The following is a 26355-nucleotide window of genomic DNA, read 5'->3' as shown; positions in this document are numbered from 1 at the left end:
TGGAAACACTGCAGTAAAAAGTCGGCACGAAGACGACACACCACAGCCAAGGGCAGGTGGGGAGGGGGGGGGTCCTGGACAGATGAGTGGAAAAAAAGAGAGGAAGAAGGAAAGGGGGGGGGGCGGGGGGCATATATCCATTTTTTTCTGTATTGTTATTTTTCACGTCATACAAGGTGAGCTGGCAGCGAATAAATCTACTCCACACTTCAGCCACAAGCATTACAATAAAAGAGAAAATGAAGACAGAAAAGTAACAGATTGGTGGTTAAAAAAAACAGTAGATACAATAATTAAAAACATGAAGCCGTTCACACCCGACGAAAAAAAAACACGAAAAACTGTCGGCACTGCGCACAAACACTGATGATTTAGACAGTACACGTGAATGACGGCGTGTGGCAGCGAAAAACCCTAAATCACAAACACGATGGCACACACACAAGAAACTGATGGCGGTGATCTTTGGCACGCCAATGTCCACCGAAAGTGTGCGAGTCTGGGGCCCTGCCAGGAGGGGAAGAAGGTGGTGGGGGAGGGAGAGGGGAGAGCGCAGATGCCAATGGCAGAGGAGATGGTGGAAGAAGTGAAGGTATAGGGGAGGGGAAGCCTGGTGGAGGAGGGGTGAGAGGGAGGAGGGAGGGAAGGGGGAGAGCGTTCCCTGAAGAAAAAACACGGGACGGGAGGATCAAAGTTGATAGGAGGGGTAGATGGAGGGGAGGAGAGCATCATCAGGGAGGGGGAGCTGGCGGAAGCCACCTTGGGAGAGGGTAAGGAGAGATGGAGAGATCGAGGGCAGGTGGGACGTGGAAGCACAGGCGCGGCAGCAGACGGGGGCGGGAGGGGATGGGAGAGACCAGCGGGTGAGGAGGATCGAGTTTCCAGGAGGTGTAAAGGATCCGTATCCGTTCGAGGAAGAGGGAGGAGGTGGTGGAACAGAATAAGGTCGTACAGGATCCCCGTGAGGGAGGGGAGATGGATGCGATAGGTGAAGCGGAGAGCATGGCATTCTAGGATGTGAAAGGATTTGTAAAAGGTAGGAGGAGCGGAGATCCAGGCAGGGTGGGCGTAGCAGAGGATAGGGCAGATGAGGAACTTATAGGTGTGGAGTACGGTGGAGGGGTCCAGACCCCACGTACGGCCAGAAAGCAGCTTGTAGAGATGGAGTCGGGAGCGTACCTCAGCTTGGATTGTCCGGAGGTGGGGGGTCCAGGAGAGGTGACTGTCGAGGGTGACGCCAAGGTACTTAAGGGTGGGGGTAAGGGAAATAGGACGGCCATAGACGGTGACATAGAAATCGAGGAGGCGGAAGGAAAGGGTGGTTTTGCCTACAATGATTGCCTGGGTGTTGAAAGGATTGACCTTAAGCAACCACTGGTTGTACGAAGTGGTGAAACGGTCAAGATGGGACTGGCGAAGGTGTTGGGAGTGTTGCAGGGTAGGGGTGAGGGCAAGGAAGGCGGTGTCATCGCTATACTGGAGAAGGTGGATGGGGGGTGAAGGCATGTCTGCCGTTACAGAAGAAGGGAGAGGACGGAACCTTGGGGCACACCGGCGGAGGGGAAGAACGTGTAGAAATCCGTGTTATGGATGGTGACGTAGGAAGGATGTCGGGAAAGAAAGGACCTGATCACACGGACGAAGTTAATAGCAAGGGCGAAGGTTTGGAGCTTGAAGAGGAGGCCGGAATGCCACACACGGTCATACGCACGTTGAGGTCGAGGGAGAGGAAGATAGTGGAGTGATGGGAATTAAGGTGTTCGGAGAGGAGATGAGTGAGGTGAAGGAGAAGGTCATCGGTAGAGAAGGACGGCCGAAAGCCGCACTGGGTAACGGGAAGAAGGCGGTGCTGGAGGAGATGCAGGTGGATGTGTCGAGTAAGGATGGATTCCAGGACCTTGCTGAAGACAGAGGTAAGGCTGATGGGATGGTAGGAGGAGACAGCGGATGGCGGTTTGTCGGGTTTGAGGAACATCAGGATGCGAGAGGTTTTCCACAGGTTGGTGTAGTAGCCGGTGGACAGGACTATATTATAGAGCCTGGCCAGAGTGGAGAGGAAGGAGGCAGGAGCTTCACGGAGGTGGCGATAGGTGACACCATCGTGACCAGGAGCGGTGTTACATTTCGTGCAGAGTGAAGTGATGAGATCCTGATGGGCCAGAGTATTACTTACAGTGTCTCTCAGTGCTGGAGGGCTAGGTAACATCATGTCACAAGCGGAGCACGTTTCATTTAGCAAACACGAAATTTACCAAAATACCTCACATTTCCTATTTGAAAAAAGTGAAGTATAAGATTCATGTGGCTAAAAATATTCAGGTACTGCCGAAAGCCAAGTGCTGTAAGCAAAGCGAGGGAGAGAACCACCACACTCCATCGGCCAAAGTATCAGACTGCCACCTTTCGATGACGTGTAGCAACACTGCATTCCGGGACTTCACGCTGAACAATTTGATTTCAGCCTGCAATTAGTTGGAAGTAATGAACACCTCCTTCGCTTCAACTGTTTTTAGTATGCTGCTCTAAACGCATATATCTTCAAATTAATTATGACGAGAATACTTCACAGCTAGCAATATTTGCGTTAGAGTCTCCTAGATATACGACTATTTATCACATTTCCTTTTGTATACTCACATAAACTAATTTTATCTCAATTTTTGAACTCTAATCCGCCCCTTTGACACCATTCTCACCACCGAGTCCTTTTCCTTTCCCTTCCTCTGCCTTCACCACTCCTCGTGTCTGCCCTGCCCCTCACGTGTTTTGTCCTCTCCCTCCATTGGCTCCCCCCTTTTGCTTTTTCCTCTCCTCCCCCCTCTTTTTCTCCCTCATCTGTCCGGGACCTCCCTCCTCTCCCCACCCTTCTGGCATAGCTTGTGGTGTGCCATCTTCCTGTCTACTCTATAGTGCAGTGTTTACATGAGTGTTCAGTATTGTGCATCACTTCTTTTTAAAGAGAAGAGAATAGAAGCCTTCGAAATGTGGTGCTACAGAAAAATGCTGACTATTAGATGGGTAGATCATGTAACTAATGAGGAGGTTTTGAATAGAATTGGTGAGAAGAGGAGTTTGTGGCACAACTTGACTAGAAGAAGGGATTGGTTGGTAGTACATGTTCTGAGGCATCAAGGGATCACCAATTTGGCACTGGAGGCCAGCGAGGAGGGTAAAAATCGTAGAGGGAGACCAAGATATGAATACACTAAGCAGATTCAGAAGGATGTAGGCTGCAGTAGGTACTGGAAGATGAAGAAGCTTGCACAGGATAGAGTAGCATGGAGAGCTGCATCAGACCAGTCTTCGGACTGAAAATCACAACAACAACAATAAAATTTTTTAAGTGTTGTGAACAGAAACCAGACCGTCACCGTGTTTTTCAATTTGTGCCTGTCTACTTACTGCGTGTTTTCATTAGGATCGTCAACCCCGTCTTTTTATATGTAAACTTCCACATATGTGTGCCATTTTACAGTTTTTAAAAAGTCACCTTTTTATCACCCGTTTTTATTGTTTGGTATCTTTTCATTCTGTTTTTTAACTCATCTGTACACTGTAGAGCGGCATATTAAGCTGCTCCAAGCCAGCCACCCCTCTGCAGGGGAATCAAATTTCAATAAAGGCAAAAATAGAAATAATGTCACTTAATTTTTGGAAGCCTTGGATCCGTGCCGTCTAACCACAGTAATCGATCATGCGGATTGGATCCCTTTACTTCCAAATAGAAGGGTACGCTCAGGGTGGAATTAATGCGCTTGGAAGAGCCCCTGCCATTACGGTCTGTCTGTGTGGCTGCTGTCCGCCCTCCGCCTGCGTGCCCATCGTCACTGTTGCCAGTCGTCCAAGGGTCAGCTGCCACCCACTTCACGGTGGTCGCCGCCAGCCTACATCGCCATACACATGGATTCAAAAAGTCGAACCCACTGATGGGAACCTCTCCTTGTTAGATGTAACTATGTGCCGCATTCTACATGGTCAGGACCACTAAACTAGTTGTCTGTCCGCACAAACGGCCACCGCTAGACTGTTGCCGAGATGCAACCAGACTGCCTGACACTGTGTGTTGGACTTCTCTAGAAGTCTCTGCCATCTGGATCCTTCCGACCAACGCCTACTTTTCTGAACTGTGCAGGTGCAACGTATTTTGCAACCCCATACCCCCTTGCCTCAACTTGCTAACCCTCCTCCATGCTCACACTGCAGCCTTATATGCGGCTCATATCCCTCCATCGCACCTACGTAGTCTTTTCCCCTTCTTTGCTCTCCCACCCCCAGCAGCTCCTGATGCTGCACCTAGCAGCCCACTGTCCTGCCACTACAACATCCCTGCTCACTCTTACAGGCAGCACTAGCACCTCCCCCCACCCCTAACCTACTCTATCCCCACCCCACAGCTCTTCTGCAACCCCACTGCCCACACCAGCAAAATCTGTTGCAGTCAAAATCATAGTCAGTCCTTAGCACCCAGAGATGAGTGTTTATGTCTCTGTGAGTGATACATGTGAGTGTGGTATGTCTTGTCTACGTCTGATGAAAGACTCAACAGCTAAATTATATACAGTAGTCTTTACTGAAGGTGCCTATCGACCATGAAATGCTTTCCCTATGTAGTGAGCTGGTATCTATCCTTTTCATAACTTAATGGCTTATTTAAACCTATTTACAAGCTCTTCCTACAGGACACTTTTCACAGAACCACAAATACACTACAACAGTCACATCATAAAGATGTGTCTTGAGCTGTCAGCAAACAGACCGTGCACTTTAACATTGAGCATGCGAGTTCCTGACATCGTAGTGTTGAAAAAGCGTCATGGGAAGTCTTTCAGTTGTCTTTCAACTGAACACCATATGTATATACACAATTCTAAGTATGTCCCAAAAACACGTCATTAATTGTTGTTAATTGTATGATTTGTTGTGGTAAAATGACTGGAAACATCACACTGGTGGTTAAAGAATTATTGTAGCTTGAATATTATGAAACTATGCCAAGGCAATGCCACACTGAGGAGCCATTAGAAACACAGTGTTCTTATTACAATTAATTATAATTAAATGTCAGTTAATAACACACCCACGTTTAACGCTTTCAGGAAACGTTAAGATGCAAATTTATAACACTCATAGCTGCTACAGCACAATGAGCAGTGACTCAGAATTCTAAGACGTACGTCAATATGTAACCTACGCACCTTCCTGGACACAAACACTTTTTTACTGACTGGCGCTTTTCCTAGTAGGTTCTGATACTTTCTTATTAGTTTAATAAAAGTATATTCTACAATATTTAATGTCATGTAAATGTACATATGCTTTCTGAGGAGTAAGTTTGTTTGACTGGTTTTACCTAAAAGACAGCTCACACTACCTGCGCTTTCAAGTTTTAAAATGGTTCAAATGGCTGTGAGCACTATGGGACTTAACATCTGTGCTCGTCAGTCCCCTAGAACTTAGAACTACTTAAACCTAACTAACCTAAGGACATCACACACATCCATGCCCGAGGCAGGATTCGAACCTGCGACCGTAGCAGTCGCGCGGTACCGGACTGCGTGCCTAGAACCGCTAGACCACCGCGGCCGGCTTGCAAGTTTTACGTTTATTTCACGTGTTGTACTGATTCTTGCTGAATAAACAATGATCAAGTAAGAATGACCTAAGGATTTTACTAAAAGTGAGAATAACAAAATCACTTCTATCTTCCAAGGAGAACTATTATGAATTTGTATTGCACTATTTGTAATGGAATTTTCATACACCACTGTTCTTACTGACGGAACACGTTACATTCCTTTTTGCCTTACTATATTTCCTCGGATATTAAAGTTTTTATTTATGTAAACAACAGACAAAACAAAACACTAGCCTACGGACATGATAGTAAATGTCCATTTTAACGGAGCTAACATGGGAATTTTATGACCATCTATTTTATAAACAATAAGATGTGCCAGCGGAACGAAGCCAACAACAGTCATGGAGCGCTCTGCGATTGCATATACCACATCGAGGGACACGTGCCATATGCGCAAGTCACATTGTTTCTGAGTGTTCAGCAACAAGCTGAACTTGGCACACACAATGTTGACATTCGAAACATACAATCTGTGTATGAACAGCTTTAACACTACACCAATGGTTAGTGTGGTACAATACTGATCCAAACAAGTTATCTACATCTACATCTACATGACTACTCTGCGAGTCACATTTAAGTGCTTGGCAGAGGGTTCATCGAACCACAATCATACTATGTCCCTACCATTCCACTCCCGAACAGCACGCAGGAAAAACGAACACCTAAACCTTTCTGTTCGAGCTCTGATTTCTCTTAGTTTATTTTGATGATCATTCCTACCTATGTGGGTTGGGCTCAACAAAATATTTTCGCATTCGGGAGAGAAAGCTGGTGACTGAAATTTCGTAAATAGATCTCGCCGCGACGAAAAACATCTTTGCTTTAATGACTTCCATCCCAACTCGCGTATCATATCTGGCACACTCTCTCCCCTATTATGTGATAATACAAAACGAGCTGCCCTTTTTTGCACCCTTTCGATGTCCTCCGTCAATCCCACCTGGTAAGGATCCCACACTGCTCAGCAATCTTTTAACAGAGGACGAATGAGTGTAGTGTAAGCTGTCTCTTTAGTGGACTTGTTGCATCTTCCAAGTGTCCTGCCAATGAAACGCAACCTTTGGCTCGCCTTCCCCACAATATTATCTACATCTTCCATTATGTTTAGATGAACTAAACTTGTATTCCTGTTAGGAATTTATTTAATCATTCCCTTATTATCGCCAGTTGCGACTACTGATAGGATCTCATTATGAATACTTTATTCTTTCGTTCCAGAGTTGAACTAAGATTATTGTAATTTCCAAGTATTTCCCCAAAATACGGCACAATTCTTTGTTATGTTCAAAACTGTGAGAATTATTCACAAAATGTTTGATTTTTGTACAAAAAACTTATTTTGTTAAATAGTAATTGCTTAATTTAACATTTCTACTTTCATTTTGTAGTAGCAATCACAAATTTCCAATTTATAAATGTTGTACATGTTTTTTTACCACATTTTTTTACGATGTCAACGCGATACTCACGAGATTAAATTAAATCATTCTGAATCTCCCGCGAGGCGAGAAGCTACAGAAACGCTTTTCAGCATTCTACAAGTCTACTGATCTTCACTTCAAACAATAAAGGGTAAAAAAGGGTAGAATAAACTAACAAGTGAAGTGATCATTGTATGCATTAGATAGTATTGTCTGGATTTTCTGATAAAAATAATTTTTGTTCTAAGAACTAAAATGTGTGAAATACTTAATTCATTTACTCTTAGTTAATGGTAAGAAGTGATACCTCTAATTAAGCCACATACTAATAGTTGTGTGTGATATTTAAGTAACGAAAATAACCAGTCTCATGCTCATATTTAAAAATAAAAAAAATCAAGAATATTGGGATACATTAAGTTGCAGAAATTCCACTTGATAATCACAAAATGCTAATTTGTCCAAATTATGATAGCAACTTGAGCTTTCGTCAATCTGCTATTTCGAGAGATAATTAGTTTGAAATATTTATTCAATTATTGCATTATTACAAATATATGAATATACTTAAGCTTATTTTACATCCATTACAGTTTACGCTAGCCGAAGCATAAATTTCAATAATTCCATAATCGTATCCACCCGTATATATAAAATACCATAGTTAAAACATTAGTATACTGGCTCACACTTTTCAAAATGAGACACGTTTCCCCATGTGTGGGATGGATTTTTCTGTGGATTTTGACGGGCATCCATCCCTTACTCCACAGAAAATAAATTAAACTTTCTTATTTGTATGCCATAGATGTGTGAAGCCTAACTGCCATCTTCAACAACTGACTGCAGTACTGTGCCATGGAGCTACTGGCAGATAAGGACAGGCCAGTCCAAGAGAGATAGCTGGGAATGGATACGTTGACTTTGCGCTTGAAGCTGTAACTTAGCTAAAACAATCTAAAGGCTGTAAATTCATCTGAATACTAAGGGATTACAATTACAAATAACTAAAACTGGAATGATGACATAGGTAATGTTGTGGGTAAAGGAAACCAAAGACTGATTTATTGGTAGAACACTTACAAAGTGCAACAGGTTTGCTAAAAGGTCTGCTTATATAACGCTTGTCCACCCACTTCTGGAGTATTGCTCTGCATTGTGGGATTCACATCTGATGCGAAGGAAGGCGGACTTTGAAAACGATTGAAAGAGGGCAGCTCATTTTGTATTACCATGAAACAGGAGTGAGAGTGCCATGGACATGATAGTGAAATGGGGTGGAAATTGTTGAAATGAAACTGTCTTTTTCTGTTGCTGCACAATCTTCTCATGAAATTTCAATCACCACTCTGTCATCCAATTGCTAAAATATTCTGTTGATGCCCACCCACACAGCCAGAAAGGATCATCATTACATAGCGAGTAGAAGAGACTGTGCGCTGACTCCCCGCCCATTAAGACAGGCATCATAGGACGGGTGGCGTGCCGGCGAACTCTCGCTTCAGATTCAAGTTGGCACGGTTTTGCATTATCCAAAGGTGTGTTTCGCTATTGTCTGTGTGTATTTTGTGAGTGTATTTATGGTGTTGTGAGCGAACGTTGAAGAGTTGAAGTCTGGTGATTAAGTGGTGTTTAGGGATATAGTTACTCGTAAATGGCTAAACAGGGATGGCTAGAGGACAAATGTAAGGATGTAGAAGCTTATCTCACTAGGGGTAAGATAGATACTGCCTACAGGAAAATTAAAGAGACCTTTGGAGAGAAGAGAACCACGTGTATGAATATCAAGAGCTCAGATGGCAACCCAGTTCTAAGCAAAGAAGGGAAGGCAGAAAGGTGGAAGGAGTATATAGAAGGTTTATACAAGGGCGATGTACTTGAGGACAATATTATGGAAATGGAAGAGGATGTAGATGAAGACGAAATGGGAGGTACGATACTGCGTGAAGAGTTTGACAGAGGACTGAAAGACCTGAGTCGAAACAAGGCCCCCGGAGTAGACAACATTCCATTAGAACTACTGACGGCCTTGGGAGAGCCAGTCATGACAAAACTCTACCAGCTGGTGAGCAAGATGTATGAGACAGGCGAAATACCCTCAGACTTCAAGAAGAATATAATAATTCCAATCCCAAAGAAAGCAGGTGCTGACAGATGTGAAAATTACCGAACTGTCAGTTTAATAAGCCACGGCTGCAAAATACTTACGCGAATTCTTTACAGACGAATGGAAAAACTAGTAGATGCGGACCTCGGGGAGGATCAGTTTGGATTCCGTCGAAATGTTGGAAGACGTGAGGCAATACTGACCTTACGACTTATCTTAGAAGAAAGCTTAAGAAAAGGCAAACCTACGTTTCTAGCATTTGTAGACCTAGAGAAAGCTTTTGACAATGTTGACTGGAATACTCTTTTTCAAATTCTAAAGGTGGCAGGGGTAAAATACAGGGAGCGAAAGGCTATTTACAATTTGTATAGAAACCAGATGGCAGTCATAAGAGTCGAGGGGCATGAAAGGGAAGCAGTGGTTGGGAAAGGAGTGAGACAGGGTTGTAGCCTCTCCCCGATGTTATTCAATCTGTATATTGAGCAAGCAGTAAAGGAAACAAAAGAAAAATTTGGAGTAGGTATTAAAATTCATGGAGACGAAGTAAAAACTTTGAGGTTCGCCGATGACATTGTAATTCTGTCAGAGACGGCAAAGGACTTGGAAGAGCAGTTGAACGGAATGGACAGTGTCTTGAAAGGAGGATATAAGATGAACATTAACAAAAGCAAAACGAGGATAATGGAATGTAGTCAAATTAAATCGGGTGATGCTGAGGGAATTAGATTAGGAAATGAGACACTTACCAAGTAGTAAAGGAGTTTTGCTATTTAGGAAGTAAAATAACTGATGATGGTCGAAGTAGAGAGGATATAAAAGGTAGACTGGCAATGGCAAGGAAAGCGTTTCTGAAGAAGAGAAATTTGTTAACATCGAATATAGATTTATGTATCAGGAAGTCGTTTCTGAAAGTATTTGTTTGGAGTGTAGCCATGTATGGAAGTGAAACATGGACGATAAATAGTTTGGACAAGAAGAGAATAGAAGCTTTCGAAATGTGGTGCTACAGAAGAATACTGAAGATAAGGTGGATAGATCACGTAACTAATGAGGAGGTATTGAATAGGATTGGGAGAAGAGAAGTTTGTGGCACAACTTGACTAGAAGAAGGGATCGGTTGGTAGGACATGTTTTGAGGCATCAAGGGATCACAAATTTAGCATTGGAGGGCAGCGTGGAGGGTAAAAATCGTAGAGGGAGACCGAGAGATGAGTACACTAAGCAGATTCAGAAGGATGTAGGTTGCAGTAGGTACTGGGAGATGATGCAGCTTGCACAGGATAGAGTAGCATCGAGAGCTGCATCAAACCAGTCTCAGGACTGAAGACAACAACAACAACAACATTTGAAGAAGGATAAAAAAAGTCGACTTGTTTCATTCCAGGGTGCAGATCTGGCTACCGAGAAAGTGAAGGTAAACATTTTTTTAGGCCTCCAAATGACGAAGTAGAATTTGAAAAATTGGTCAGAGCAATTCCTCAGAAAGACAAAATTCCAACTGACAATTGTTTCGTGTGTGATTCACATTTCTGTGAGGAACTTATTATAAAAGCTGACGTGTTTATCATCGAGTGTAAACAAGTTAAAATTCCAAGACAAAGTTGGTCTCTAAAATCAGGGATAGTTCCTCATTTATTTCAAAATGTACCGAAATATCTATCGAAAATATCACACAAAAGAAAACCACGCCCAGTAAAACACTCACAAAAGAGTATCTGCTGTAAAGAAAACGTTCACCAAGAAGTTCCGATGTTTCCCAGTGTTCCATCTGTCGAAGAAAATGTACGGAAGATTCACTAAAGAGAATATTAAAGTGTAAGAATCTGGAAGTTGTGCGGTTACCTAATAAACTAAGAACAGCGAATGCAGAAATCGATCTACTGCGAAAGCAACTCTCAGATGAAAAGCGTAAGACAGCTCAATCAAATCATTCCGAACTGAGTTAGAAACCGAAAATGATAGTAGACACTATGATAAAGAAATGCGACGAGGTTCTTCTGGACAGCGTGCTCTTAAAAATTAAGTCACCCAAAGGATACAGACATCGTTTGAAGCATTGTTTGTTGCCAATTCCTTCTGAAACACATCTTCGAAATTTAGTAAAGGGTCTCAAATGCTCATATGGAATCAATCCACAGGCTGTGGAGGCCATTAAAAATTATTTTCGGGAAGCACGAGATGAAAACAAACGCTTAGGTATGCTGATTTTTGATGAAATTAAGCTCCAAGAAGAACTGCAATTTAATAACAATTCCCTGAAAGTTGATGATTTCGTCAATTTAGAAGAGTTTACACCGGACGACTAAGAATAAACTTGCCAATCATGTTCTCGTGTTCATGTTTGCTACTCTGTAGTTACTGGATCCATCCTGTTGCTGTGTGTGCAAGACGTAATGCCACTCCATGCGACGTCGTTTGCCGATAGTAATTCAAGTGATTATCCAGCCGGAATAAGAATTACTGCATTCACTTGTGATGGCAGCCAACCCTATAGAAAGGTCTGGTAATGTCTTGGAATTAGTGGCAAAAAAATTAAAGTAACTTACTCTATATCAAATCCTGTTGACGAAACCAGAAGAGTTTGGTCGTTTTCAGCCGCTGTTCACGCAATAAAGAGTGTAAGATATAATTTCTGTGTTAAAACTGAAGTACTTTTTAATGATGAGATCGTCAACTATAATTTTTATCGCAGAGTCTATCAAGAAGATAATTTCCCAGGATTTTCCGGATTAAATGTTTGCCACAACTTAACTTCCACCCACTTGAACCCGACGTCATTTCAACGAATGAATGTAAGATTAGCTCTGCAGCTATTCAGTAACTCAGTAGCCAAAGGCATAAAATTCTTCAGGGAAAGTAAAGCAACAGGATTCGAAGACAGTGAATCAACGGACTCATTCACTACTGTAGATGTATGAAAAACGTAGTGGACGCACTTAATTCTTAGTGTCCTAAGGATGCATTGTACAAAAACGCCGAGGCTCACAAAATATTAATGACATGGAAAAACATTCTCGCCGATAAAAATAACAGCTTTGCCCCCAAAAGAACTCTCCAGTCTATAAGAGTAACCACTGAAAATACATTGGAGATATCTGAATTTTTGTGGGAGAAAGGTTTCAGCTATGTCTTGACTGCAAAATTTAATCAGGACCCACTTGAACGTCATTTCGGTATCGTAAGGTCTCTGAGTTGCAATGATCACTTCTTGAGCTTGCACATGCCACAGTGCGTTTATACTCCTGTAAAGCTAGCCCTATGTTCCGGCGGAAACTGCGAACATAAATGTGAATTCTCATTGAAGTCATGTGTATGCCAAAAGCGGACGTTAGCCATACATTTGCAGCAAAAGAACAGAGACAGTTCTGGAAATGGAAGACGTAATTGGCCGGCTGGGATGACGGAGCGGTTCTAGGCCCTTCAGTCTGGAACCTCGCGACCGTTACGGTCGCAGGTTCGAATCCTGCCTCGGGCGTGGATGTGTGTGATGTCGTTAGGTTAGTTAGATTTAAGTGGTTCTAAGTCCAAGGGGACTGACGGCCTCAGATTTTAAGTCCCATAGAGCCATTTGAACCATTTGAAGACATAATTAAAAAAAAAAAACGCTGTGTGTTCTGTATAACTTCACAGAGGCACATTCCAATCCACAACATATTCCGGAGAGCCTTTGTAACGTTCCCTGGCAGCACACACACTATTAATAAAATGAAATGACATTTAATTGTACTATGTACGCCGCTATGAAGCAATTCGAATACACTGTAATTGTTTAACAAAAAATGTTATTTAATTCTGTGTAAAGGATGTTGGTTATTATTGTAATATTTTCTCTAATAATACACTCCTGGAAATGGAAAAAAGAACACATTGACACCGGTGTGTCAGACCCACCATACTTGCTCCGGACACTGCGAGAGGGTAGTACAAGCAATGATCACACGCACGGCACAGCGGACACACCAGGAACCGCGGTGTTGGCCGTCGAATGGCGCTAGCTGCGCAGCATTTGTGCACCGCCGCCGTCACTGTCAGCCAGTTTGCCGTGGCACACGGAGCTCCATCGCAGTCTTTAACACAGGTAGCATGCCGCGACAGCGTGGACGTGAACCGTATGTGCAGTTGACAGACTTTGAGCGAGGGCGTATAGTGGGCATGCGGGAGGCCGGATGGACGTACCGCCGAATTGCTCAACACGTGGGACGTGAGGTCTCCACAGTACATCGATGTGGTCGGCGGAAGGTGCACGTGCCCGTCGACCTGGGACCGGACCGCAGCGACGCACGGATGCACGCCAAGACCGTAGGATCCTACGCAGTGCCGTAGGGGACCGCACCGCCACTTCCCAGCAAATTAGGGACACTGTTGCTCCTGGGGTATCGGCGAGGACCATTCGCAACCGTCTCCATGAAGCTGGGCTACGGTCCCGCACACCGTTAGGCCGTCTTCCGCTCACGCCCCAACATCGTGCAGCCCGCCTCCAGTGGTGTCGCGACAGGCGTGAATGGAGGGACGAATGGAGACGTGTCGTCTTCAGCGACGAGAGTCGCTTCTGCCTTGGTGCCAATGATGGTCGTATGCGTGTTTGGCGCCGTGCAGGTGAGCGCCACAATCAGGACTGCATGCGACCGAGGCACACAGGGCCAACCCCCTGCATCATGGTGTGGGGAGCGATCTTCTATACTGGCTGTACACCTCTGCTGATCGTCTAGGGGACACTGAATAGTGCACGGTACATCCAAACCGTCATCGAACCCATCGTTCTACCATTCCTAGACCGGCAAGGGAACTTGCTGTTCCAACAGGACAATGCACGTCCGCATGTATCCCGTGCCACCCAACGTGCTCTAGAAGGTGTAAGTCAACTACCCTGGCCAGCAAGATCTCCGGATCTGTCCCCCATTGAGCATGTTTGGGACTGGATGAAGCGTCGTCTCACGCAGTCTGCACGTCCAGCACGAACGCTGGTCCAACTGAGGCGCCAGGTGGAAATGGCATGGCAAGCCGTTCCACAGGACTACATCCAGCATCTCTACGATCGTCTCCATGGGAGAATAGCAGCCTGCATTGCTGCGAAAGGTGGATATACACTGTACTAGTGCCGACATTGTGCATGCTCTGTTGCCTGTGTCTATGTGCCTGTGGTTCTGTGATCGTGTGATGTATCTGACCCCAGGAATGTGTCAATAAAGTTTCCCCTTCCTGGGACAATGAATTCACGGTGTTCTTATTTCAATTTCCAGGAGTGAATTCTCGATGTATTTATGATTGTAATATTTCTATACTCATAATGTAATTACGAAATATGTTAATATCAGCGATGAAAAAAATGTAAAATATAGCCACAGAGGAAAATAATGTTGTAAGATTACAAAGAGACATTCACAATCAGCAATAATATAAATAGCGCTACATAATGTGTATTCTTTGTCGTCTTCCTCGAGAGCTGAGAGAGAGAGAGAGGAACCTGTGACGTAGCATTATATGAATGAGTAGACTTCGTTTGTCTGTATCTATCTTTAGCTGTCATTAGAGGAGAAATTATCAAGGGGTGTAATTTTGATTATTGTTATGGTCTAAATACATTATAATTTATCAAAATTGTGTATTACTATTGTAAATTAGCTTGCCCATGTCATCCATAATATTTCTTTAAAGAATTTTCAGCACTATTAGCGATTATCGTTGGTGTTGCTGGGCTGTGCCGCGACCGAACGATTTGCCGCGGCGGCACATTTAAAAAAATTGCTCCGCTATAAAATTAACCAAACCCGTAAATCGGAAGCAGGTAAAATTAGCAGTGAATTACGAAATATTTTTGTTTTACAGCGATCCTGAGACTGACTGAACGTATTACTGGTTTTACATTTGTGCATTCAAGGGCGGATAATTAACGTTTAAGTTGTTAATCTATTGGTTCTTTCCATTCCTAAAGCAAATAACTTAAACGTATAGTGAAGTGTGTTTTGTCAATGATAATTAAACATTCAGGTCGGCTTGGCAATATTTAATCATTATATGCTCACAGAGACAGTCTTGTGTTCCATAGCTAACGCTGGGAAAGAAGTCAGTAAATATTTAAAAACCTACTGCATCTAGAAAATGTGTGCTAAGGCCAAAATTTTTAAAAAAATTTAATTTTAATAAGTTTCAAATAAATGTTATTAATCAGTTAGTTTGAATTTTTCAGCATGAGAGGGTTGCTAAGGTTCACGTAATTTTAAATGTGCTTAATTCCGTCTAAATAAATTTTTATTACGACAAGGGGTTCTACAACAAAGTTCGTACTGAAAGAGTAAATAATATAAATATTTAAAGCGATTTCTTCCCCACATTTTCATCCATTCATTCATTGTTACATCATAAATATTTAATTTTTTTTCATGAAATCTTGAAAGCACCACAGCAAAGGAATGTTTAGTTTATCATCTGTCATGTTACGTGGTGCATTAAGCAAGAAAAGCCATAAATGACGTAAGTGTTTGTGCCTTCTAAGTGGAAATTCGTTTGACATCCCATTCTCCTTACTTACATCTATTAGAGATTACGGCTCTTCTACAGAAAAAACATTGCTCACATATCTATCGAAATGCGTCTTCAATGTTCTTATGCAGGTGGAAAATATAGTCACGGTGAAACTCTGTGAGGACAATATATGGAGCTTTTTATGGTTGACTCAATAGTGTGTACCACATAGGTGTTGAACTATCTAACGTTGGATGGTCCAAAAATCATGTGATGGACATCGATCCCAAGTTGATTCTTCATTATATGAAATGCCGGTTTATTCTGGCATTAAATAAATTCGGAACGAGTTGAAATCTTCAAATACTTCCAAGACTGTCCAGAAACTATCCAAACTATCTGACAACTGATGACTACTGAGGTAAATTAAATAACTCCATCTACTTTTCATATGGTTACATAAATTTTATAAATGAATAAGTTGTTGTGCACCGTCTAGCGTAATAACATGTATTTCTGTGGTTCACAAGCGGAGCAACTACCATCTGGCAGCGGAACCTGTGAACTAGCGGAGACGGCACACTTTTTATAATACTCGCTATGATCATTATAAAATTAGAGAAATAAGAGCTCACACAGGAAGATATCACTGTTTGCCATTTGAGGATAAAATGGTAGAGAAATAGCTTGAACCTTATTCGATGAACCCTCTGTCATGCACTTAATAGTGAATTATAGAGTAATTGTGTAGATTTAGACGTGAGGGGCAAAGGCTTCCTGATTCACTCTCTTAAATAAAAATTTATCCATGGACAAAGAGTTTATCCAAACCTTCGCCCCTCCCATTAATTACGTCCGTCTGATCGGCTCCTTTCTCTCCTGCCGTCCTTCCTACGTCACCATCCATAACACAGATTCCTACACCTTTCTTCCCTCCGCCGGTGTGCCCCAAGGCTCTGTCCTCTCCCCCCCCCCCCCTTCTGTACCTTTTGTATATGGCGGACATGCCGCCGCCGTCACCCCCCGTCCACCTCCTCCAGTTTACCGATGACACCGCCTTCCTTGCCCTTGCCCGCACCCTGCAGCGCTCCCAACACCTTCTCCAATCCCATCTTGACCGGTTCACCACTTGGTGCAACCAGTGGTTGCTCAAGGTCAATCCCTCCAAAACCCAGGCGATCATTGTAGGCAAAACCACCCCTTCCTTCCGCCTCCTTGATTTCTATCTCACCATCTATGGCCGTCCTATCGCCCTCACCCCCACCCTCGAGTACCTTGGCGTCACCCTCGACCATCGCCTCTCCTGGACCCCACATCTCCGGACAATCCAAGCCAAGGCACGCTCCCGTCTCCATGTCCTCAAGCTCCTTTCCGGCCGTACGTGGGGTCTGGACCCCTCTACCATCCTGCACACCTATAAACCCCTCATCCGCCCTATCCTTTGTTACGCCCATCCAGCCTGGATCTCCGCCCCCCCCCCCCTACCTTTTACAAATCCCTCCAAATCCTTGAACGCCATGCTCTCCGCCTCGCGTATCGTATCCGTCTCCCCTCCCCCACACGGATCCTGTACGATCTCAAGCCATTCTCCCACCTCCTCCTTTTCCTTGAGAGGATACGGATCCTGTACACCTCCCGCAAACTCGACCCTCCTCACCCGCTTGTCTCGCCCATACTCTCCCGCCCCCGACCGCTGCCGCGCCTGTATTCCCACTTCCCACCAGGTCTCCATCTCTCTACCCTCCTTACCCTCTCCCAAGGTGGCTTTTGCCAGCTCCCCCTCCCTGATGATGTCCTCCTTCCCTCCATATACCCCTCCTACCAACTTTGATCCTCTTACCCTCTTCCTGTCTCTTTTACTTTGGGCACCTTCCCTCCCTCCTCCATTTCTCCCCACTCCTCCCCCAGGCTTCCCCTCCCCTGTCCCTCTACTCCTCCTCCCATCTCCTCAGCCGTTGGCGTCTTTGTTCTCCCCTCCCCCCCCCCCCCCCGCCCTTTCCCCCTTCTTGGCAGGTCCCCGGGCTCGCACACGCTACGTGGACTTTCGCGCGCCGGAGATCATCGCCACCAGTGTCTCGTGTGTGCCGTCGTGTTTAGTGTTCAGTGTTCACTGTCGCACTCCGTCGTTCACCTGTGGCGTGGTCGTTTTCAGTGTTTGTGTGTCGTGTCAACAGTTTCAAGTGTGGATTCTCGTCGAGTGTGAACGGCTCCGTTTTGTCTTTCTGTGTCAACTGTTTTCTTGCTCACCATTCTGTAACCTATGGATAATCTTTCTGTATTTACTCATTGTGTATCCTCTGGGTGAAGAGCAGCATAGAACGCTGCTGACAGTCTGCCTGTTGTACAGGTTTTAATATTACATTAAAGAAAAAAAAGAGCTTATCAGGAAAAACGATTTTACATTAGATTTAAAACTTGTTAGACATTTCATGCTGGTAGCCATCTAAGCACAAATTTATGTTGCTGCATATTGAACTGCTTTCTGAGCCACTTACTGGGTGAATTTTTTATCTGATGTTGTTAGTGGGGACACTACTATTCTTATCTGATTGTGATGGCTTATTCATTATTAATTTCATTATGCAGTATGCGTATTGTGATTCTACAGTTAAAATTCCTAACTCCTTGAGGAGGTAGCTGCAAGAGCACCGCTGGTGAACAGCACAAGGTATTCTTACTGCTCCCAGTTGTTAGCAATTACACAGGCTGGTCCATTGATCGTGACCGGGCCAAATATCTCACGAAATAAGATACAAACGAAAAAAACTACAAAGAACGAAACTTGTCTGGCTTCAAGGGGAGAAACCAGATGGCGCTATGGTTGGCCCGCTAGATGGCGCTGCCATAGGTCAAACGGATATCGATTGCGTTTTTTAAAATAGGAACACCCATTTTTATTTCATATTCGTGTAGTAAGTAAAGAAATATAAATGCTTTAGTTAGACCACTTTTTTCGCTTTGTGATACATGGCGCTGTAATACTCACTAACATATGGCTCACAATTTTAGACGAACAGGTAGGTTTTTTAAATTAAACTACATAACATACGTACGTTTAAACATTTTATTTCGGTTTTTCCAAAGTAATACATGTACCTTTGTGAACCTATCATTTCTGAGAACGCATGCTGTTACAGCGTGATTACCTGTAAATACCACATTAATGCAATAAATGCTCAAAATAATGTCCGTTAACCTCAATGCATTTGGCAATACGTGTAACGACATTCCTCTCAACAGCGAGTAGTTCGCCTTCCGTTTATGTTCGCACACGCATTGACAATGCACTGACGCATGTTGTCATGTGTTGTCGATGGATCACGATAGCAAATATCCTTCAGCTTTCCCCACAGAAAGAAATCTGGGGACGTCAGAACCGGTGAACGTGCGGGCCACAGTATGGTGCTTCGACGACCGATCCACCTGTCATGAAATATGCTATTCAGTACCGCTTCAACCACACGTGAGCTATGTGCCGGATATCCATCAAGTTGGAAGTACATCGCCATTCCGTCATGCAGTGAAATGCCTTTAGTAACAACGGGAGAACATTTTGTAGGAAATCAGCATACACTGCATCATTTAGATTGCCATCGATAAGATGGGGGCCAATTATCCTTCCTCCTATTATGCCGTGCCATATATTAACCTGCCAAGGTCTCCGATGTTCGACTTGTCGCGTCCCATCATGGATTTTCCGTTGCTCAGTAGTGCACATTGTGCCATTTTATGTTACCTCTGTTGGTGAATGACACTACGTCGCTAAATAGAACTCGTGCAAGAAATCTGTCATCGACCCATAATTTCTCTTGTGCCCAGTGGCAGAATTGCACCTTACGTTCAAAGTCGTCGCCATGCTATTCCTGGTGCACAGAAATATGGTACGGGTGCAATCGATGTTGATGTAGCATCCTCAACACCGACGTTTTTGAGATTCCCGATTTTCGCACAATTTTTCTGCACTGATGTGCGGATTAGCCGCGACAGCAGACAAAACACCTACTTGGGCATCATCTTTTCTTGCAGGTCGTGGTTGACTTTTCACATGTGGCTGAACACTTCTTGTTTCCTTATATAACGTAACTATCCGGCGAACGGTCCGGACCCTTGGATGATGTCGTCCAGGATACCGAGCAGCATACATAGCACACAACCGTTTTGATCGCAATAGCCACACATCAACACGATATCGACCTTTTCAGCAATTGGTAAACGGTCCATTTTAACACGGGTAATGTATCACGAAGCAAATACCGTCCGCACTGGCGGAATGTTACGTGATACCACGTACTTATACATTTGTGACTTTTACAGCGCCATCTATCTCAAAGCGAAAAAAGTGATCCAACTACAACATTCATATTTCTTTACGTACTACAGGAATATGTAATAAAAATGGGGGTTCCTATTTTAAAAAAACCGCAGTTGATCTCCGTTTGACCCATGGCAGCGCCATCTAGCGGGCCAACCATAGCGCCATCTGGTTTCCCCCTTCAAGCTATACGAGTTTCGTTCTTTGCAGTTTTTTCGTTTGATGCTTATTTCGTGAGATATTTGGCCCGGTCACTATCAATGGACCACTCTGTAGAAACATCTTAAGTAGCTGAGCTTAATTGTTTGAGAAGCCGAGTAATATGCTTCTTCCAGTTCAAGTTCTCATAAATATGTACATCCAAAAATTTGTATATTCTGCCCTGTTTACTGATTCCTCTTCATGCGCTACATCAATTATTGGTATGACTATTTGTTGTACAGAACTGAATATAATGTGTTTTCCCAAAATTTCTCTTTCTTCAGTATGATTCAAACTAGTTGTGTGTAAAAACACCTCTTCTATAGAATTTTAAGTTTTTCTGGAACAGTAGCATGATCTAGACCATGAAACACCCTGGAATGATTAAAAAACCAACTGGTAATATTTTCATTATTTAAGGTTGTTGTATTTGGCGAGTGAATGTCTCAATAGAATTCTCAGTAAATCAGACCTTTTGTATTGCAAACTGTGATGTGATAAGTAAATTGTTTCTACTTCAGTGTGAGTCTACTCTTCAGAAACTGGACAATAGTTATTTAAGTCCACCTTGTCCCTTTTGTAATAAAGAGGAGTAGCAAGTGCATATTTTAATTTGTCAGGAAAAGTGTACCATGCCAGTGATGTGTCACATATATCACTACTGAAGCTGCTTATTAAGTCAGAACAACTTTCCAGAATTCTGCTTGAAACTCCATCAGCACCATTTCAGGTCTTGCTTTTTAGAATTTTGTTAATTTCACTGAAGGGTTTTGGCGTTACTGCTATTTGGTTAATGTTTTGGGGAATGACATTTTTAATATATTCTCTTCCTTCTTCAAATGAATTTTGTAAACCCATTATGGCTGCTACATTTAGAAAATTATTGTTAAAAATACCTTCACTTACGAATTATCAGTGAGAAGATTTCCATTTAGTTTAATTTTTGTGGTATATTGCACATTGACTGCTTGTCCCGTCTCCCATTTCACAATATAATATATGAATTTAATCTTATGATTTGCATTACTAATTTCTGTCGGGATGTGCATATTCCTGGACATCTTAGTGGTTTCCCATAAAATATCACAGTTCTGGCACTTTTTGTAGAATTCAATTAATGACAGACCTTGACTTATCTAGCATTTATGTAAATTTCCCTTTCCCTCTTACATAAGATTTCAATCCCATGTGTTATCTATAGCTTACTTGTTTTGTAATGGACTTTTTGGATAATATTTTAGGAATGATACTTTCAAAAGCTGACGCAAATTTACAGTGGAATATAATGAATTTCATAGCAGCATCTAAATTTTATGTATACTTTATCCAATACTAACTCTTTTTAAGTTATTCTTAAAGTAGTATACGTTATCTTGAGCTTGAAGTTCTTCTGTCCATCTGTTTTGCTCATGGCAGACCCTCTCTAAAAAGAAACCTATTATACAGGGTGTTCAAAAAGTGCCTTATGACTGTTATCCGCGTGTGCTGTATGCCACATTAAATATACTGAAATGAAACTCAGCGAAATACAAGTTATTAATTTATTGAATATTCATTTTACTTACAAATTTTCACATTAACTGTTGAAAGTATCCTCATTGTTGTTGAATACACAATTCAATTCGTCTAATCATGTTTCCAAATACAAGCTGTAACATTTCTTCTGTAACAGAAGCAGTGAAAGCGGATATTACAGTTTTCAATTCATCGATGGATTTTGGACGGTTATTATAGACTTTCGCTGCACCCCAGAAGAAAAAGTCAGGTGGTGTTAGGTCAGACGATAGTGGAGGCCAAAGTCCTTCTGCAATTATGCGATCACCAAAACATCAGCAAGCAGTGACATAGAATCACGATATGTATGCGTGCTTGCACCATCTTGTTGAGAGTAACTGTTCATAATTTCACTTAACACAAGTACTCCTATGAATGGGTACAGAATAGCACTGCAGTATCGTTGTGCTTTTATTGTTTCGATGAAAAATATGGGGCCCACAATCCGACGTCTAGGAATTGCAATTCAAACTCGTAATTCACAGAGTGAAGTGGTTCCTCATACGAGGTTCCACATACGATAATTTTGCGAGTTCATGCACCCAGATAAATCAAACCACACCTCATCAGTGAAAAACGTTTCATTAAGAATATCGCTTCCATTTTGTTGAACGAAATTTTTGAATCATTGACAATAATGCAGTCTCTTGCCATGATCAGTATTTTTCAGTTGTTGCACTTTGTATGGCAAAAGTTCTAATCTTTTCCTTACAGCTGTGTCGGCCGTTCCGACATTAACATCGATTTCCTGGGCGCGTTTTCTTACAGACTTGTTCGGACTCTTGGACATTTTTTCAGAAATATCGATTAGTTTATCCTCAGACAAAACGTTAGGGCGACCACTTTTCGGTGCATCTGGCACTGAACCCGTACTTCGAAATTTGTTAATCAAATCTCGCACAGTATCGCGATGTGGGAGTGTTGTCTCCGGCAAAACTGAATTAAATGTTTGACGAACTGTAACTGTGTATTTACAGCCAGCTTTGAACACTTGTTCGACTAAAGGCACACGTTCTTCAACGGTTAGCATTTTAACAGTGACAAAAACGAAACAAACGAACAAAGTAATTAAACGTTCACGTCAACACGTAACGACACACACCAACGAAACTTCTGACACTGGCTGAGATAAACGAAACAGTCGAATGTTGGGAGAGTCCACTAGAAGGGAAGTAACCCAGGCAGGCGAACAATCTTTATGACTCGGGCGGCTAACAATCATACAGCACTGCGGAGAGACTTCTTGAACATCCCGTACATTGTTCTCATTAAGAGGTCTTACTAATTTTTACTAACATGTCTCAGAACTGTAATGTGCTACATCGTTTATTTCCATTAACTGTATCATGATCAGATAGTCCATTAACAATTTGGTGCACATTAATTGTCTCAGCCTAAGCATCGTCAATTAGAACGTTATCAATCCGGGTCCTGATTTCTTGCTGCAATTAGCTACTGAAACAGAACTGAAACATTAAAATAAAGATTCCAGATCATTCTTTCTGTCAGAAACTTTGAGATGTAGCTAAATAATGCATCTATATTTCTTATAAATTACTGGAAGTTTCCAATAGTGGATCTACGGTTCAGAGAAGCTGTTGTCAGAGGGGGGGAATCAGATGGTACAGGTTGGAAGGCAGATGGAGCACTTTTGAGTTCAGTGGCTTGTGCCACCACCAGGTGACCTACTCTGCTGCTCTTGGACACAGTTTGGCAGTGACTGTTTGTTTGGGTTGACAACTGGTTGATGGTTGTGCCCACATAAGTTATTGTCGGGTTTCAGCACAGAGCAGTCACACACAGTTGAGTTGCTGATAAAATAGTATGAAGAATTTGCTAGAAAGAATGATTAAATGTTGAAAGTGTTGCACCAATTCGTAGGAGATAAGTGTTTGAGTAATTCGTGTAAAGGTGTGTGGCATAAGTTTTGGTATTTGTTGTTAAAACGGTATTGTGCTTGTGAATCAGTAACTTTTGTGCAGGAACATATTGAAAATGAAACTGCGAATGTAGATGAAATGAGCTTAACTGTTATTTCACAAGACTGGATGAGTTGAGCCATTGTTATGGAAGTGTGTTACATGCTAGAGTGACAATACAACAATGAAATTTAACTTCTACTGTTATTATTTCAAAGTAATATTTTCGATTTTTTAACTGTATAAATCATGTACAAAGCGATACCGGTGACTGCACTTGCCAGAATTACTGTTCTCGCAAGAGATACTGTCCTGGCAAGAGTCACATTCAAATTAGGGGAGTCTTAATGCAGCTGTACCATCTCATGCACAGATAACTGACCCCCAGAAGTATGGTCACACTTCCACGTAGATGAAATGTCATCTGCCTTGTGATGACTGGGTGTTGTGTGATGTCCTTAGGATAGCTAGGTTTCAGTAGTTCTAAGTTCTAGGGGACTGATGACCATAGATGTTAAGTCCCATAGTGCTCAGAGCCATGAAATGTCAATTCATCACTGAAGAAGAATAATCCAGATAATCCTCACCATCATGCAACAACATTTTGTTTTGCAAAATTAGCACATAAACCACAGTGTTAGGGGTATAGAGCTTGTAATAACTGCAAATGTTAAGGCTATAGTTGTAAGTGTCTCATTAAAAGCTTCCACACACACTTAAGTGGAATTGCTAATTCACCACGAGCCTTCCAAGCTTTTGGACTTTTAGGAGCTATGCACGGAAGACGACTCTCTCACTCATTCAGCATGTTCTTGGTTGCCCCATACTTTTCACTTTTCTCGCGGTAAAATAAAAGGTGTGGGCGCGAAGCTTTTTAATGATTGTGATTTGGATTTGATTTTGAATTGAATTGAAATTATTTTTTAGAATTTATTTATACTTTTGAGTTTATGCTTTCAGTAACTGGCTGATTAATAAAGATTAAGATGAGGAAACTTTTTGTTCACGTTAAAGTTACTGTAATATGAACCAGTCTAGAAACATATTGCATTTAAATTGAAAACTGAAATAATATTTTTCTATTTGCCTTGGCTAATATTTTTAACTAGCATGAGTTCTTTGTTATAACTTGCAACTGCCCACACACGCGAGAGAATTGTTCTTGAAGCCCGAGTCGTGGCTCTGGATCCCGCCAAGTAAATGAAAATAAAAATCTTAAAAACCATGTTTTCTTCCTCTGCGTCCGGCAGCTGTGGAAAAAATATTTGTTATGTTTTGAGCGGGCGAGCTCTTCGCTTCCGCTAAATTCGTGAATTTGAAAGTGCTACGTAATGGCGTTTGTTCGTTGCCGCCCCGGCTGTAACTGTTAAGCTGAAAATTATTGACAATACTGATTTTAAAAGGAAACGGACATGACACAGGGCTCACCTTCTACAAATAAAGGTGAACAATAACTATAATCTGTTACATTATTGCATTAATATCACAAATGAGCTTAGATTCATCAGTAATTAACAAACATGTCCGACCTCTACCACTTCAGACAAGAGGAAGGAAAATAGTAGAAGAACAACTGAACGCTGCTCTTCTTCACATCAAACTTACATAGATTATATTGTGCATAATTACACTACAGGCCTTTAAAATTGCTACACCACGAAGATGACGTGCTACAGACGTGAAATTTAACCGACAGGAAGAAGATGCTGTGATATGCAAATGATTAGCTTTTCAGAGTATTCACACAAGGTTGGCGCCGGTGGCGACACCTACAACGTGCTGACATGAGGAAAGTTTGCAATCGATTTCTCATACACAAACAGCAGTGGACCGGCGTTGCCTGGTGAAACGTTGTTGTGACACCTCGAGTAAGGAGGACAAAGGGGTACCATCACGTTTCCGAGTTTGATAAAGGTCGGATTGTAGCCTATCGCGATTGCAGCTTATCGTATCGCGACATTGCTGCTCGCGTTCGTCGAGATCCAATGAGGAGCGCCTGCGATGGTGTACTTGACGACGAACCTGGATGCACGAATGGCAAAACGTCATTTTTTTCGGATGAATCCAGGTTCTGTTTACAGCATCATGATGGTCGCATCCGTGTTTGGCGACATCGTGGTGAACGCACATTGGAAGCGTGTATTCGTCATCACCATACTGGTGTATCACCCGGCGTGATGGCATGGAGTGCGATTGATTACACGTCTCGGTCACCTCTTGTTCGCATTGACGGCACTTTGAACAGTGGACGTTACATTTCAGATGTGTTACGACCTGTGGCTCTACCTTTCATTCGATCCCTGTGAAACCCTACATTTCAGCAGGATAATGCACGACCGCATGTTGCAGGTCCTGCACGGGCCTTTCTGGATACAGGAAATGTTCGACCGCTGCCCTGGCCAGCACATTCTCCAGATCTCTCACCAATTGAAAACGTGTGGTCAATGGTGGCCGAGCAACTGGCTCGTCACAATACACCAGTCACTACTCTTGATGAACTGTGGTATCGTGTTGAAGCTGCATGGGTAGCTGTACCCGTACACGCCATCCAAGCTCTGTTTGACTCAATGCACAGGCGTATCGAGGTCGTTATTACGGCCAGAGGTGGTTTTTCTGGGTTATGATTTCTCAGCATCTATGCACCCAAATTGCGTGAAAATGTTATCACATGTCAGTTCTAGTATAATACATTTGTCCAATGAATAACCGTTTATCATCTGCATTTCTTCTTGGTGTAG

The sequence above is a fragment of the Schistocerca gregaria genome, chromosome 11 (genome assembly GCF_023897955.1).
Source record: "Schistocerca gregaria isolate iqSchGreg1 chromosome 11, iqSchGreg1.2, whole genome shotgun sequence".
NCBI classification, from domain to species: domain Eukaryota; kingdom Metazoa; phylum Arthropoda; class Insecta; order Orthoptera; family Acrididae; genus Schistocerca; species Schistocerca gregaria.
This window is presented reverse-complemented; position numbering follows the sequence as displayed.